Source organism: Ambystoma mexicanum, chromosome 2p, assembly GCF_040938575.1.
Source record: "Ambystoma mexicanum isolate Mex_15411 chromosome 2p, UKY_AmexF1_1, whole genome shotgun sequence".
NCBI classification, from domain to species: Eukaryota; Metazoa; Chordata; class Amphibia; order Caudata; family Ambystomatidae; genus Ambystoma; species Ambystoma mexicanum.
In genome coordinates this window covers 80,444,262-80,461,799 of record NC_090923.1, presented here as the reverse complement: position 1 = coordinate 80,461,799, position 17,538 = coordinate 80,444,262, and the positions used below count along the sequence as shown (strand labels likewise).

Sequence of the window (17,538 nt, the reverse complement as noted above, 5' to 3'; positions counted from 1 at the left end):
TTAATACACACTTCGGGTGCAGCGGTGGAATACAGACCCTGGCATGGGGCCTAAACAACATAAGATACTAAAAGTGTCTACCACTGGAGACACTCCAGTCCCCTGCACACCAATATAACTCAGCATACAGTACATTTTTTATACAGAATTGTAAATTTGACTTACTGTATGCTAAAACAAAAGACAATATTGATCAACAATAAATATCAGGGCATATCTTTTGCCAACAATTTCACATATATTCCATATGAAGCAGTAGACCTCCCACTCAAAAATGAAAAGATACATCTTTGATTTGAAGTACTTGAAGCTCAATGTGTTTCGGGGTTAAACCCTTTCTTCAGGAGAAAATAATTCTGAAAGAACGTACGAGGAGACCATTTCAGACCCATATTCTTCTATGAATTGCAAAATGTGCTGTAGCGATTTATTTTCTCATGCATATCCGAGATACCATCACCATATTAGTGTTTCAATCCCAATACAATCCAATAAATGCTCATACTATCCGGTGTAAATTCTATCCTCCACCATTTTATTTCATATTAATGGGATTAGAAATCCATTCCTTGTACCAGATATTGTGAATACCAGAGTTATTAAGGCGTGGACAGCAATGTACAGGTGCAATATACTCATTCGTAATCCATCCCATGTATGAACTATTGTGGTGACCAGGATTATGCAAACGTGATGTTCAGTGTCTAAACGATACACATTCATACCATCTCTGGCCCAGTGATAGATGTGTCATCTGGTGCAACATACCTTCAATCTAGTGCTGGAGAACCAATATCACGCACACCTGTGACTACAGGCAGAAGCGTAGGTGCTGCAGTGGCGCAAATACGTCTGTGAGTTCATCAATTAGGCCCTACAATGTCGTTCAGCAAATGATTCATCAACTGTTGATTCATTCAAGGCCTCTGGTATCCTACATGCTAAAACCAACATTCAGTCTCATAGCACCTGGATACACATTCATAATCCCAACGAGAGCCTATTTCTACTTTCCGTGTACCACACCTACCTGTGTGTGCAGGCATATGTTACAGCGACGCTCAAATTCGCCACCCCATACTTCGTAATCAAATCACTCAATCATCCTGAATCAACAGATGATTACCAGATCAAATCTTGGGTATCCTATACCTAGTAACACATATATATATATACATGATCAAAAATGCCTCTTATCAATTTCCAACGATCGTCTAACAATTAACTCAAATGCTCATATATGCCATTGTGTGTGACGTGGCATAAGATATTAGTTTAAACCCATTCTTTGTTTACCTGACGCTAGATTATCATCGCATAAGCTCGGATCTCCTCTTAGTACCTTCTCTCCGTATTTCACCCTGATCTCAAGCTCTCTAGCAGCATGTCACGTGAATCTATTTATAGAGAAAGTAGCGTTGCCGGGTGTCATATAAATACTAGTACAGTGTCCTTAATTAAGGGAAACCATATATGTAGAACTACTTATGATATAGGTAGGCGCATAAGTGCATACATTCAATTCTATGTATCGAAAATGCTATCTAAATTCAACCCAGAACTCGAGCCATCTGGCCACGTGTCACGTGAACTATAATGTGAATTATCACATGAAGCTGTTCCTGAGTGAAATTTTGTTGCTACCCGTCATGTTAACACTAGGAGCAGTGCCTTTGTTCAAAAGAAACTGGAAATATGGGTCCACTATTTGCTTGGGCGCAAACTATGCGACCCCAATGTACAACCAAGTACAATATTAAAATTGTTCTTATGGCATTTGGTACTCAATTTTTTCAAACATGGAGTATTCACAAGGGCTAACCAAAGGATTAGCCAGAATACCCCATGTATTACTGATATCGGTCACTAGATTTTCCCCTGCACTCCATATAGACCTATATATATATATAGTGAAAAAGAGGAGAGGGGCACACTCCAGTTCCCTGCACAGTAAACCTTCTCAGCCACTGGTGTTCTCCTCCTACCGGTTTCTGTGCTCTTCACTCCTGAGTTGAGAGTGAACGTCCTAACAAAGCGTGAAAGATGCTTGCAGTAACCAGCAGGATGCAACTTGTAGGTAAGGGGAGTGCATCAGTTATGATATGATATGATATGAACAAGGGAGAACATAAACAACGATCTTAGTAGGCCCAGTGACATTAATAGCGTGCAAGTGCATAGGAAAGGGAAAAGGGGAAAGTGCATGGAAGGGGGAGAAGTGGAAAGTGCGGAACAGAGGAGAGAACATAATACATAAATAAATAAAGGCAATAAACAGTGGTAGTGCAGCCAACAAGTGGCAAAGTACTAGGTAAGTCAAATAGGGTGTATCTGATAAGTGCAGAAGAAACGTAGGTGGGGGGACTGTATGGGTACAGATACAGACCCCAGTGCAGGGGGTGGCCCGGAGGAAGTGCAGGAGGGGGACAGGGTGAGCAGGTACCTGGGCCCGAAGGACAGAGGGTGGTCAGGTGCACGGTGACGAGAGTCAAAACAGATCAGCAGGGGAGAAGAGGGGCAAAGGCAGACGCGAAGAGGAAGGTCTTGAGCTGATTCTGGAACCGGAGATGGTTCTCTTCAAGTTTCAAGATGGTATGGAAACTGTACCAAAGGGAGGACCCAGCCAAAGACAGAGATCTACCTCAAGCTTGTTTCTTTGAAAAACGACTGACCCTGAGGGAGTTAGAGGTAGAGGAGCGAAGGGCTCGAGAGTGGAGGTATTTTCAGAGGGATAGTTGAAGGTATTTTGGACCAAGGCCCCAGAAAGCCTTGTGGACAATGTAGAGGGTTTTAAAATTAATCCTTGCATCCACTGGGAGCCAATGAAGGAATTTCAGAGCTGGAGAGATACGATCGCAAGGCTTGAGGCCAGGGACTAGTCTTGCAGTTCTGTTCTGGATTAGTTGTTAAGGGCAGAGAGTGGAGGCAGGTAGATTTAGAAAGAAGCTGTTACAGTACTCCAACTAGAGAGAACCAAAGCGTGGGAGACAGTGAGCTTCCGAGGGAAGGGAGGCCGGCCAGAGAGTGAGATGAAAGGATGGTGAAGGTGTGCCAAAGAGGAGGATCTCAGTCATGTTGGCATTTAGACAAAGATCGTTGGCGGTACACCAATCTTGAATGGCGATTTGGCAATCAGAGGTGAGGGAAGGAGAGGAGGTGGCTTAAGGAAGCCTGAAAATGAGTTGGGTATCATTAGAATAGCACTGGAAATTTGAGCAGAAAGTGGAAATGCAGTAGGCAAGAGTTGCCAGGTTTTGTTTGAAAAGCCGGGGAGAGAGGTTAGAACCCTGGGGAACACCACAGGTAGAGAGGGAGATAGAAGATAGGAAGGACCCAAGTTGTACCTGCAAGGGTTGATCAGAGAGAAAAGAGGTCAGCCAGGCCAGAGCCTGATCGGTGATACCCAGGTTATCACATAGACGATTGAGCAGGGTGGTATGGTTGATCATGTCGAAAGCAGAGGAGAGATCAAGTAGGATGAAGACAGAGGGACTGTGAGAGTCAAGGTTAGAGAGCAGGTCTTCACAGATGTTCAGGAGAGCATTTTCCGTGCTCTGGCAGCTCTGAAGCCAGACTGGTGATCATGGAGAGAGCTAACAGAATTGGAATGAAGGTTAAGCTGAGAGATGGCCAGTTTTTCCGGAGTTTACCCATAAAGGGAGTAATGGAAATTGGCCAATAGTTATCCAGACAAGAAGGATCAGCTGTGGGTTTCTTGAGGAGAGGATGAACAAGGGCGTGCTCAAAGGGGGAAGAGAAAGATCCAGAGCCAAAAAGAATGGTTACAGACATCGGCAAGGGCCGTAGCGTGGGTATCAATGTTGTCCTTAATGGTTTTAGAGGAACATGGATGGACCTGTTTTGATGAGACTTTCATAGATTGGGCTTGTCTAGCGACCTCAACAGAGGAGAAAAGAGGAAAGAGGAGAAAGAGGGAGGGGGTAGCTGAAAGAGGGTCATCAAGCAGAGATGGTTACGGGAGGGGGGTGGAGGTGGGGATGGGCAGGATATCCTGGGTTTTAGAGGCAAAGTGAGAGGCAAGGGCATTGCAAAGAGCCTGGGAGATGAGAGGAGGAGTGCAGGCTGCAGCAGGGTTGGCCAGCTCCTAACAGACAAGAGTTTGGGTGAGTTGTTAGATGCTGCAGAGACGCGGGCTTGAATGTGGACTCTCTTCTTGGTCTGGACAGAGAGTCGGTATTGCCTTTGGAGCAGGCCAGTTTGTCAGACGATGAGCAAGAAGCCCTCCATTTCCTCTCAGCCCCTCTACACTTATGTTTAAGTGTAGCTAGGTCAGAGTCATACCAAGAATTGCACTTGACTTCAAACGGATCCTCATGACAGGAGCAAGAGCATCAAGAGTAGCAGAAATAGAGTAGAGCAGGGACAGGGCTGTGTCAGGGTGTGAGTCTGCCTGAGGTAGGGGAGGGTGGAAGAAGGTGGCAGCGAAAGCCTTGACTGACACACGCTTCATGGGAAGAATATCCGAGAAGGTGGGTGGCAATCTAGTAGTGAACTTGGCCTGGGGGGAGGAGATGGAGAGATGAGAGGAGAGGAGGCAGTGATCACTCCAGGAGAGAGAAGTGGTGAGGGGTGTAGAGAGGGGGAGGCCGGAGGAGATCAAGACATCAAGTGTGTGACCAGCAGAGTGAGTTGTGCCGGAGGGGAGGATTGAGTGGGAGAGTGAGTCGCAGAGGTCGCAAAAGAGCACAGATGAGGTCCAGGGAGAATCAAGATGGATACTGAGATCACCAAGGAGGAGGAGTTGAGCGGTTGAGGCCAGGAGGGAGGAGGAAAGGGCAGCCCATTCAGAGAGAAAGGAGGTGATTTGGCAGGGGGCCGTTAGAGAGTAGCACCAGTAAGACAGTGGCTAGGAGAATGAGAGAGAGCCTACAGACAAGGCATTCGAAAGAGGATTATGTCTGAGTGGGGATGATAGAGGCAGGAATCTACTCACAGAAGATCAGGGCCACACCCCCTGCGGGCCTGGTGGATCTTGGGGCGGAGAGGATCCTGTAGCCGTCAGGGAGGAGAGTTTCAAAGCTTGTGACAGAGCTGGCCATGAACCATGTCTCGGTGAGACCGAGGACATCAAGGTCAAGTTCTTCCAGGCGGTGGCAGATGCCAGAGGAGTGTTTGACAGCCAAGCGAGAGCATCTCAAGATGATAACGATTGCCTGCCTTAAAGACCTTCCGGGGAGGGGTACAAATCGGAGGCATGCCTTGCGGAGGTATGGAGGGGACTTGAGATGAGGCAGAGGAGGAAGAGAAAGTGGGCAGGGTAACCAAGGGAGGAGAGTAAGGGACAGCTTGAGATGAGAGGAAGTTGATGAGGCGAGAGAACCGCCTATCAAAGAGTCAGAGATTGGGCTGAGGGCCTTGCACCATGACAGTGCCATTTAGGTAGAAGCTATACAAAGGCTATAGGGTACCCACATTGTCTATTACATAATACATCCAATTCAAGAAATAATATACAGAATAACAAACAAAAAGGTTACCAGTCAAATGGTCGAAAACATTTGGTCGACAGACAATTTGGTCGACACCATTTGGTCGAATGCCAAATGGTCGAATTTTTTTTTTTTTTTTTACCCATTTTTTGGTTTTTTTTGGGGGGGTGTCCCCCCAACCCCCTTTTTTTTTCTTTTTTATTTTTTTTCCCCACACGAAAACCCACAAAACACATATATATATATATATAAAAAAAAAAAAATTCGACCATTTGGCATTCGACCAAATGGTGTCGACCAAATTGCAGTCGACCAGTTTGTCGTCGACCAGTTGACTGGACACCAAACAAAAAGTCCAATGAATGGCATTATTGGTCAATACAATGCTGAGACAAATCAGGGTGTTTTAGAAGCTATTGTTTCTATCAAGGTTTGTCAAACCAGACAATGTGGTTGTTTTTAATATACACACATACATGTATCTTAATGTTTGCACCATGTATATACATTGTTCTAGAATAAATGTGTTTTTATCTGACTTACTGTGCCCTACTAGTGTATTCTAACAGTTGGTACACTAGGTTTTTGAACCTTGTCAACCTGTGCGCAGCGTTTTTAGGTAGAGGTAGCCGTTTGACTCACTTTCGTCTCTATCATTAGTGCCATTTAGGTAGACATTAATGATTACTCTGGAGGTGTAAAATAAATCCCTGATGACTTCCCAGCGGGTGCCACCATTAATGGGAGAGGAGGAGACAGGACACAGCACAGAGATCATATGTGGGGCCCAGAGATCTGCCGAAAGAATGACAAAGAGGATATCAGTGAGGGTTTGTCTGGCAGAGGTGCTGGAATAGGTGTCAGCGATGGGGTGACCTGGGTTGGAGATATCCTTTTTAAATTTCTTCTTACCAGACTTGGTGAGAAGGGAAGGATAGTTGATGGAGAAGCAGTTAGAGTAGATAGGAGAAACAGATAGCGCCATGGGCAGGTAGAGAGAGGAGGCAGAGGGAGAAATATGCAAATACAGCAGTATGGAACAGTCACTGGGCTAGCAGGTTACAGATGAGGGGCAAGGTGAAACAAAAAACAAACCCAGATAAACGCACCCAAATTTCACTTTCAAAACACACCCAGATAAGCACACCCAAATTTGACTTTCTAAAACACACCCATATTTGACTTTCTAAACCCCCCCCCCTCATTTGACTTTCAAAACACACCCACATTTGCATATCAAAGGCAAATGCTAAGGCACCATAGGTATATGAAATGAGGTATGAGTTAGGGGTGAGTGCTGAACATAACAGCATAACAGGGAAACCAGTTGGAAAAGACAGAGGGGAAAGTGAAGGTCAGTGAAGGGAATAGAAAGGGTAACAGAAGCAGGGAAACTAAACTCATGGAGAGGGAAGTAAGAGAGTCATGGTAGTCCAGTTCCAATTTGCTGAGTGAGCTGGCAGCCCCAGCGAGGGCCAGGTTGCGGTAGTAGAATCATGTAGCGTCCCGGCAGCGGACAGGAAAGCAGACGGGGGCCTTTGTTGTGGGCTTTCGTGGTCTGGTGCCAGCTCCCGCCTCAAGGTACAGCTGAGAGGCCTATCTAACGCCGGCAAGCCAATGGGAGGGGAGTCAGGGCCAGGCCACACAACCAGGAAGCACAGTTAGAAAGGCCCTGCCATCTTTAAAAGGCCAAAAGCAAACGTCTAAGTCAGCGTGCAATGCACAATTAAAACGAAATCCCCAGAAAATGGGTTTCATCCATGGAGAATAATGCACTTTCTGCACTCGTCGTGTCGTTGACGTAAAGTTGCAACTTATTGAAAAAGAAACACCCAGAAATATGCATTAGGCGCAGAGAAGTGCCAAAGGCCAGGCTTACCTTGGCAGGGTATGAAAGGCTCCAATATGGCTGGGAAAATGGTGCGATGCCTGTGAGTGCAGCAAGGCAGGCTCCGAAATGCTGAGAAGCAGGGAAGAAATGAAGAAAAGCACTCGATGTGGGCCTTCGTGGTCTGGTCTATAGCTAAAACATCTGCCTATGCCCAACTTCATGGCCACCCCATCTGGTCCTGGTGCCCATGAAGTTCTAAGATGTTTAATAAGGGAGACAATGGGCCTCATTACGAGGTTGGAGGTAACCATGATGCAATTTGCGGCATAGTTACCTCCTTAACGCATGCCGGGTCCGGTTTCCTCGAATGAGGATTTACTGGGCCATTCCAACCTTGGAGGACCCAGTAATTCCTCATTCAAGGAGCTCTCCACTGCGCCACCTCCAATTCTCTGAGGGTCAATCACTCGTAATGAGGCCCAGTGTCGTCCTGCGGAAACCAACTAATGTCGAAGTGGGTACCAGCATAAAATGATGATGTCCAAATCTGTGTGCATTATAAAAGTGTGACTATGTGTTTACACCGCGCTTCTTCGTCTATAGAGTTAGCCAAAACATTCCCAGGTGGCTTTCTCAATGCATTAATCAAATTCTAGAAGCTCTTGGTTGCAAGGCTAAAAGCAAAAGTAACAAAGAGGGGTCCTTTCCGCTGACGTAATTGTGTGAAGTTTTGCAACTAAACGAATTTGCAAAGATTTCTGTTTTTTTTCTTATTAAGCAGAGGCAAATTTGTTTTGCCTGCACCACGCGTCAACTTTCTCGCCAATTTACACAGCCGCTAAAATTCATTGCCCTCATTCATACATGTGCATTCATTTTACCAAAATGAAGCTGTTCCGAGAAGCATAACCCCATTTGCAAAGTGCATTACGAGCTAAAGTGCATTTAGCGCAAAACGAAACAAACATAATCCTATTTGGAGTAGTCTATTACTGATAAAGTACATTTAGAGGAAAGCAAAACACGCATAACCATATCTGCTGAATTTTATTACTCCTAAAGTACCTTTAACCTAAAGCAAAAGACTCATAATCACATTTCCATCCCATTTGTACATTTCATGAGAAAGACTACCAATGGGAACTGAATTAGTCCTAATAAATGTAACCGGTAATTACCTCAGTTTTAGTATGAATAGAAAAGTGAGGATGACTCAGCAGACAACAGGCACACGCAGAATCTTCTAGTCATGAGGATACAATCAAACATCACTTCCAGGGCAGTCAGAACAGAGGAACCGGAAGTGGAAGTGGAATGCGGACTATCTTCTTACCTGCTCATCTCTATCATCCTTTCTGGATCTGGAAGTCATTGGTTTTGTGAGTAATACATTCTGCAAATATGGTTTTGCTGGAATGTTTCCCTGAACTCAATGCACTGGTCTCATAGGTATACGTTAGCTGGATTTGTTTTTTCTCTTAGAACTGTTTGCAGAAAGGAAAACAACTCCAAAGAACATTGATCGCACTTCTAATCCAATATGCGTACTTACCTGCCTGCACAACCTGATTTGTAGGCATTTATTGGTGCATGTGGAAAAACGTTACAACTTCATGAAGTTAATGTTGTGGTAAACTTCACACAGTGTGAATGAGTGAATGCCCCTCCCTGCCTGTGGGATGATGCTGAAGCCCAGAGCCCATGCCACTTGTCAGGCATGGCGGGGTTGACTTGCGCAGCTGCACCTGTACCTAGAGCCCAGAGGGTCCCCTCTCCTGTGCTCTTCCTCACTGGGAAGCTAGGACATTCAGAAGAAGGTGGGTGGTGGGCCTGGCTCCCCGGGGCCCCCCACGGACCACAACCCGCCGTATGTGAGAGACCCCAGCCAGCAGGTGGTTCATCGGAAAGCACAGGGGCTGCAAGGAAAAACATACGAGTGGTGACACCCAGGGCGTTGAGGCAAGCCGCAACACAGCATGCACTTCCTCAGGGCAAAGTGTGAAACATTCATGGTGGGTTCATTGACGAGTAAGTAAAGCGTGCATGGGGTCCGTTCACAATGGACATTGATCTGAGGAGCTCGGAAAAGGACGGAGATGAATATCATCTTTATTTATTTATTTAAAACCTGTATAGAGCGCAAATGTTACCCCAACAGCTACAGAGCAACAGGCATTATAATACATTTCATAATGAAACAATACTAACAAAAAGGAAAGATGATGCCACAAGTATCAGGAGGAGGGGGTCACTTAAAAGAAAGCAAACAAACTCACCCAGGAAACACAAAACGGGCTTCTAGTTTATTTTGCGACGTAAAGGTCTCAGGCGTGGTCCTAAGAGAGACAGGGAGGTGATTCCAAAGGAAGCAAGGAAACAAGAAAAAACACTTTTTTAAATGTATTTTGTATGTCGTGTCTGCGTAGGCATCCACACAATGATCTACATTATTCCAGTTTCTACACATTTTAAAACAATACATGAAACAATATATCTAAAACCATCATCCTATTTACAGACCAAGCAATTAATAGTGATCTCGAGCAATGATCCACATAAATAGATTCCCAGGGGTGACATCTAATGCCCTGGATTAAGTGGGTCCATTCCTGCGAGAAGTTAAACCTGACCATTCGCACACCTGTTTCAAAGACTCCACAGGGGTAAAAAATTAAAGCACTTTTACAAGATTGATTGAGAAAGATTGAGATATTCGTAAATGCGCACACAACGAACTCAATCGAATCCTGGCGCAGTTGGAATATATCATCAGACAGAAGTATAATCACCGATCACATAATGAGAGTAGCGCATAAGTCAAAAGGAAACCCCTCACTAAAAAGGTGTGTTCTTAGTCCTGCTCGAAATGTTAAGAGCAAATACATTTACCTCAAGTTCAGAGGGAGACTATGCCACAATTTGGGCCCGAAGTCCGAGAATCTACAATCTCCCCTGAAGACACATTTTGTCCTGGGATAATGAGTAGATGTTTGTCTTCCGACCTTAAGGACCTGGTAGGTTGTTATAATGTTAGCTTGTCCCTCAGGTTGCTTGCTTGCTGCCAGACCATTTATGCATTTGAACACCAGGCAACCAATCCTGACCTTTATGCAATCCTCCACTGCTAACCAGTGGAGAGAGCATTGAAGACCAGAAATTGGGGTGTGTTTTGGTACCCCAAACACTAATCTAACTGCTGCATTTTGTACCCTTTGCAAGCGATCAATCTCTTTTGCGGAGGCTGTTGCAATACTCCAGTTTTGAGTTAACTCGGGATCCTACCACCATAGTACAATCATTCTCAGGCTAAGAGGGGAGGGCTTGTCAAAACGGCCGGATGTTATAGAATGCTGACTGAACTTTTGCTGAGACCTGTCCATCGCAGCCCAGGTCACTATGCCATATGCACCCTTGATGCTTTACTTTAGAGACATACTTCAATCTTGAACCCAAGAATAGAGTTGGGGGCGGACTGCTATTCCCCTCCAGTATGTGTTTCGGTCCAAAGAGAATTGCCTCTGTTTTGAGGTTGAGTTTCTGTTACTTGGATTGATCTGCAGCCAGTCTAATGCCATCCATACCTCTATGTCTTCAAGACATCTACCCACCTTGATAAACAAGTTATCTACGTCATGCCGTCTAATATAAAGCTGCATATTGTCACCATATGATCGAAAGCTGAAGTTGTGTTTTCCAAATATATCAATGGATGGATGCAAATATTGAACAGAAGAGGGGAAAGTGCAGAACCCTGTGGTACCCCACAAAATTGTGAGAGGATTTCTGACAGTGAGCCCCCAACTGTACACACTGTTTGCGCACCGTCAAAAAGGATAAAAACCAATCTGAGGCACTTTCAGCAACATTTCCTATGCTTTTTAGGCGATGGAGCAAAATACTGTGGTCCATTGTGTCAAACACTGTGGATAGATTGCGCATTGCAAGTTGAGATAATTTACCATAATTCCTGCTTGCAACAACTCATCCCATACCGCCGTCAGTGCTCTTTCAGTCCCATAATTGGGGCAGAATCCTGATTGCAGCGGATGTAACAGGCCCTCTTCTTCAATATAGTCCTGGAACTGTGATGTAGCCACTTTTTCCAGGATTTTTCCCAACCAGCGAAGGCTTGCAATGGGACGATAATTCCGAAGATCGTCAGGAAGCCGATTTGGCTTCTTCAGCATAGGAGAGATGACCGACAATTTCAGATCAACTGGAACAATCCCTTGAGTAAAAAACGCTTTTATAAACGTAGTCATGAATGAAGATAGGTCTGACACTATACGGTTTGCAGCGTATACAGGTAAGGGGAAAAGTGAGTTATTAGTAGGTTTTAAAACCATCAGGAGAGTAGAGATGTTGTCTTCTAATACCGGCTTAAAGGTGACCAGTGGCCTCTTAGAGATTCCCCTTCCCTTGACATAATATTCCTGTCCAGAGGGTTTAGAGGGACTATGTCGTTGTGTTCCCTTTGAAGCTTAATACGTTTCTGAATTGTCGAGATCTTATTCAAGACGAAGACATTTAAGGCATTAGCATGTTCCGTCGACAATTCCTTCGCTGGAAGTGTCTTACTTGGGCTTACAAAATGTGCTATCACTCTGAATAGTTCTTGAGAGTGATTAGCCGCTGCTGTAAATTTTCCTGCGAGGAAGTCAGACTTTGCCTTAACAATGGCTTTTTTTATAATTTGTCAAAGCTACTTTTACCATAGTAGCATGTACAGGCAGTTGTGAAGAGTACCATCTTCTCTCAAGTTGTTTATATGTTATTTTTAACTCTAAGAGCTGTCTGGTATACCAGGATTTAGAGACTCTCTCAGGAGTATTTATTCTTAAAGGGGCATACTTAGCAGCCCCTCAGCCAATGAGGAGGCTGAAAGCGGTGCTATCCACGGTCCAAGCCTCCCCGTGGCAGAGAGGCTGCCTTCGCCCCACGCCGTGGACTCGGGTAAGGCTTTTTTGCTTTTTTTTAATTCCCTTTCCTCCCTCCTCCCCCCTAGCCCCACTTACCTTCTTGTTCCTGCTTCCCCGGCGAGGGACGAGGGAAGACTCCAGCCATGTGGAGACTCGGAGTGGGGCCACCCCACTCCGCACCTCCACACGGCTGGAGGCTTCCCTCATCCCTCGCCGAGGACCCAGGTACGCTTTTATTTATTTTTTTTTACTTTTTTTTTTATTCCCGTCCCATTCCCGCCCTCCCAACCCCACTTACCTTCTTTTTTATCATTTTTCGGGAACGGACGCGGTGGGAACACTTGTGTTCCCAGCGTGTCTGCTCCTGATGGGCGCCATGGAAAGGGAAAACGGACTCTGTTTTCCCTTTCCATGGTGGCCATTTTCTTGGTCGTTTTTTTTTTTTCTGTCCCGAAACGCCGCAGCGTTTCGGGACAGAGAAAAATGCTTTTAGTGCCCTGGTAACGCACATAATGCAGGCCGGAGTATTAATAGCAATATGACCCTCGTGGTGGGGGCATTACCGACTCAGGTAATGCCCCGGGGCCTTTGTTAAGGCCCTCGCTTCGCACAGGCCTATAACTATGGGTCCCGGGGCATTACCTGAGTCGGTAATGCCCCCGCCGCTCGGGTCCTATTGCTTAATTACGTCCCCCTGTGTGAAGAAACTTTCACATTCTTAGAGAGGGTCACAACAACCCAGCGCGTCGCTTCCCTCATTATCAGGTATTTTGTCGAACTCCTTTTCCTTACTTGTTAACGCCATACCGTTAGATGTGGATGAATGATTTGCACGTTTAGTTGCCTTAAGAGAAAAAAGTGTGAGGTAAAGATCTGTCCACGACATAGGTACTGTGTTGATCATTAAAATTCCCTTCCCTCTGGCAAGGAATATATCTAGACAATGGCCGATTTATGTGAGGCTGCTTGTGTTAGTGCTGACAGATCATGGTGGCTCAAAATGTCCCAGAGTCTGGCTTAGATTGATCCCCCAGCCAGATATTCAGGTCACCCAGGCAAAGTAGCTCCTTATATTTACTTCCTGTGTTTGCAAGGTAGTCGTCAAGTCCCTCTAGGAATGCTGTAGCAGGGACCGGGCGCCTGTGGGCCATCAATACCTTCACAGAGTGCTTTGAAGACATGGTGAAAGTCCTCATTCCAATTTTGGCTGAGTTATCCCACTCAGGAATAGGTTTAAACTGCGCGATTTTTAGGTGGGATGGGTAAATAACTGCAATTCCTTCTCCTTTTTTGACTGACGATTAATATTTTGGATAGAATAACCCCTGTCGATTAGATGATGTAAGTTGGCGTACCAGGTGTCTCTAAACCAAGTTTCAGTTAAGAAATAGAATATCCAATTTTTACTAGTCGCAGTTTTGCACCAAAGCTGAATCTGTTGAAGGAACTATGTAAAGGAGCTCTGTTTCTGCCCGGGAATGTTATATATCCCAGGAAAATGGGCTGAAGATCAAGGTGAAAAGCTTTAAAAACAAGACACAACCGTTTTAAATTGAATGCACACATTCAGAGGGTGCCTATGCACTTGGGTCTGAAACGGGGAGAAGTGGTGACATCTCTAGTGTGGGCCCTGCTATGTCTGGCCATGCCAACCCTTCCTCTCTGCAGTTGCTAGCTTTTGAAACAATCACTTGAGATCATGTAAATGTCTTCATTGGCCCTTAGGACCGCTTGCCCTACTTGCCCTCAGCCGTGGCCAAAACACACTGCTTCAAGGAATGGCCTCTCCTTAAGACCTCACCCACACCTTTGCACTCCTGGGCCTGGCCATCCCTGCCCTGTTTCCCACACCTTTGCACTCCTGAGCCTGGCCATCCCTGCCCTGTTTCCTCCGCTGGTTGCATAGAGATCACTTGCAGCCAAATTGCCTGCCCCACGCCCTCAATTGATAGATGCGTGCTCACTTCACCTTCCTTGTCCTTCTCCCTAATGACTTGTAAAGCGCTACGTTGCTTCCTGAAGCTATGTTCACATTCAGTAATTGCCATAATAATAATAATGTCATGCACCTAAAATGAACGTTGTTCAGGTGAGTTTCTGATTGGAAACCGGACAAGCACGGGACATGACGAATGTGGCCAAAGCGATCAGGACATAACGAATGTGGCCCAAACGATCAGGACATGACGAATGTGGCCCAAGCGAACAGGACATGACAAATGTGGCCCAAGCGATCAGGACATGAGGAATGTGGCCCAAGCGAACAGGACATGACAAATGTGGCCCAAGCGATCAGGACATAACGAATGTGGCCCAAGCGATCAGGGCATGACGAATGTGGCCCAAGCGATCAGGACATGACAAATATGGCCCAAGCGAACAGGACATGACAAAAGTGGCCCAAGCGATCAGGACATGACGAATGTGGCCCAAGCGAACAGGACATGACAAAAGTGGCCCAAGCGATCAGGACATGACGAATGTGGCCCAAGCGATCAGGACATGACGAATGTGGCCCAAGCGAACAGGACATGACAAATGTGGCCCAAGCGATCAGGACATAACGAATGTGGCCCCAGCGATCAGGGCATGACGAATGTGGCCCAAGCGATCAGGACATGACAAATATGGCCCAAGCGAACAGGACATGACAAAAGTGGCCCAAGCGATCAGGACATGACGAATGTGGCCCAAGCGATCAGGACATGACGAATGTGGCCCAAGCGATCAGGACATGAGGAATGTGGCCCAAGCGATCTGCTTCAGTTTTCACCAGTCATGCGATGCACACAATGCATTTGTTAATGTGAATGGGACTTGTACCGCGCGCTATCGCCGCTCGCGTGGTCTCTTGGTGCTCTGGTGGATCTGCAAAGGAAGGAGAGCTGGGGGGGGCTTGTTAGTGGGATTGAGAGGGAGAAGAGCCAGAGAGCTTTGATGTGCTGTTGGCAGCTTCAGTTCAGAGAAACCCGTCACTGAGCGTTGGTGCATTTTCGGTTGGTAGCTGTCATGTGGTGTTGAGATGTGATTGCGTATGGTTTGTTTTTGTGTTGGGTCGGAGCAACAACTCAACGTTGTGCCCCGGGATCAGCGGAAGATGAATCTAGCCGCTGTGCCCTGCCCCGCCGCCATATTCCCCATTTACCAGAGGCGGAAAATTTTCAGCCCGCTCTGAAACGAGCCTCCTGACTCAAAAAAGCCCTCTTCACTTGTTTGAAAAGATCCACGTACGGTTGAAGGCCACCAATAGGCCGTCAAGAAGCCGGTCCGAACGTCCACTTTCCACCACATGGTGGAAAAGTTACACATTCCACAGAGGGGTCCCTTTGCACTGCAGTCCAAATGGAAGTGGTCCTCTCTGTGCAATTTAGATTTCAAACTCGAACCCCACATCCCCCCTCCCACTCGCTGTCAGGGAGACCATTCTCTGGACGTGCTTATTTGGGGATGCAATGCCTTGATGATTGGCTGTAGGCACCTGCATGGTGTGTAGGGTGGAAGGGCACGGCGGGGGGTCTCTACTGCACCTTGCATTGAACATCAATCAGCCTCTCTGAGATTAGCCACTCCTTGATATTAACTGCTCGCAAGACATGTCGACCAATCAGGCTGCTCATTTGCAACTGGTCCAGGCATGTCTGTGGTTGATGAGCACCTTTGAGAGGCGTTTCACTTTGTTTGACAGTCATGTTCAAACTGAGACTTTTAGTAGATTCCTTTTCACCTACAACAACTGAAAGTAAAATGTAGGCATTTCTAATTGAAAACTTGTATATCAAACGGGGTTTCCTCCAGGATTAATTTCTGGATGAAATCCGCCAGTGAAGGGATGGTAGGGAGCTGTGTTATTTGCACACGGTGATGACATTGTTATTTTTCTACTGGAGATTTTAATAAAGCTTCCGTGACTTCACCAATTTGTTAGTATATATGTGTATGTTTCAATATATTGCGCTCAACTCAGCCTTCTGGGTGCTTCAAAGCTCTGTAGAACACGAGGATGAAAGGTTGGAGTTGACGAGGCAAAGAAGAAAGACGCGGGACAGGGAGTGAAGTTGGAAGAGAAGCGAGTTTGGAAGAAAATCCGTGTCGGGCAGTGAGTTGAATCTTAGAAAGAGGGCACCGTGGAAAGGGGGATAGGGCAGGGAGGTGCCCTCGTTCCCCACCAGTGCCTGCAGACCGGCTTGCCCTCTTCCCCGACTCTATCTCTCATGGATGCTCTCATTTGGGAGCCCATAACCATAGTGAGTGAGCGCTATAGGGGGTGGGAGGGGGGAGACTACCTAACAGACGCACTGCTCTACGCCCTTCCGTCGCCAGGGTTTATTTTCGTGGATTGCTTTGTGGCTGACTTTTGACCGAAAAAACCTCACAACATTATTTTTTGTATACATTGGGGGGGGGGGGTCCCTCTAATCCCGACCTTCCCAACTATTTACTACCTATTCCCCACCCCCTACCCCATATAGAGTTTTTCTGGAAAAAAATCTGCTGCAAAAACTCTGCAAGTCTAGAAACACTGGCTCAAGTTTGTCGCAAGTCTAGTAATATTGGCTCGAGTTTGTTGCAAGTCTAGGTGCTTTGGCTCGAGTTTGTGGCAAGTCTAGAAACAATGGCTCAAGTTTGTCGCAAGTCTAGGAATATTGGCTCGAGTTTGTTGCAAGTCCAGGTGCATTGGCTCGAGTTTGTTGCAAGTCTAGGAATATTGGCTCAAGTTTGTCGCAAGTCTAGGAATATTGGCTCAAGTTTGTCGCAAGTCTAGGAATATTAGCTCGAGTTTGTCGCAAGTCTAGGAATATTGGCTCAAGTTTGTCGCAAGTCTAGGAATATTGGCTCGAGTTTGTTGCAAGTCTAGGTGCATTGGCTCGAGTTTGTTGCAAGTCTAGGTGCTTTGGCTCGAGTTTGTGGCAAGTCTAGAAACACTGGCTCAAGTTTGTCGCAAGTCTAGGAATATTGGCTCGAGTTTGTTGCAAGTCTAGGTGCATTGGCTCGAGTTTGTTGCAAGTCTAGGAATATTGGCTCAAGTTTGTCGCAAGTCTAGGAATATTTGCTTGAGTTTGTTGCAAGTCTAGGTGCATTGGCTCAAGTTTGTTGCAAGTCTAGGAATATTGGCTCAAGTTTGTCGCAAGTCTAGGAATATTGGCTCAAGTTTGTTGCAAGTCTAGGAATATTGGCTCAAGTTTGTCGCAAGTCTAGGAATATTGGCTCGAGTTTGTCGCAAGTCTAGGAATATTGGCTCGAGTTTGTCGCAAGTCTAGGAATATTGGCTCAGGTTTGTCGCAAGTCTAGGAATATTGGCTCGAGTTTGTTGCAAGTCTAGGTGCATTGGCTCGAGTTT

General features: G+C 46.0%; 1 protein-coding gene across 3 annotated transcripts in view; it reads right to left on the bottom strand.

The window, feature by feature from the left end:
• The window catches only part of LOC138566230 (G-protein coupled receptor 22-like), a 1,714,615-nt gene that overhangs the window by 1,061,471 nt on the left and 635,606 nt on the right, over positions 1–17,538 (bottom strand). For all 3 annotated transcript variants that reach the window (XM_069643296.1, XM_069643294.1, XM_069643295.1), the window contains one exon: positions 9,558–9,617. The gene's annotated coding sequence lies outside the window, so the exon portion shown is untranslated. The remainder of the gene's footprint in view (positions 1–9,557; positions 9,618–17,538) is intronic.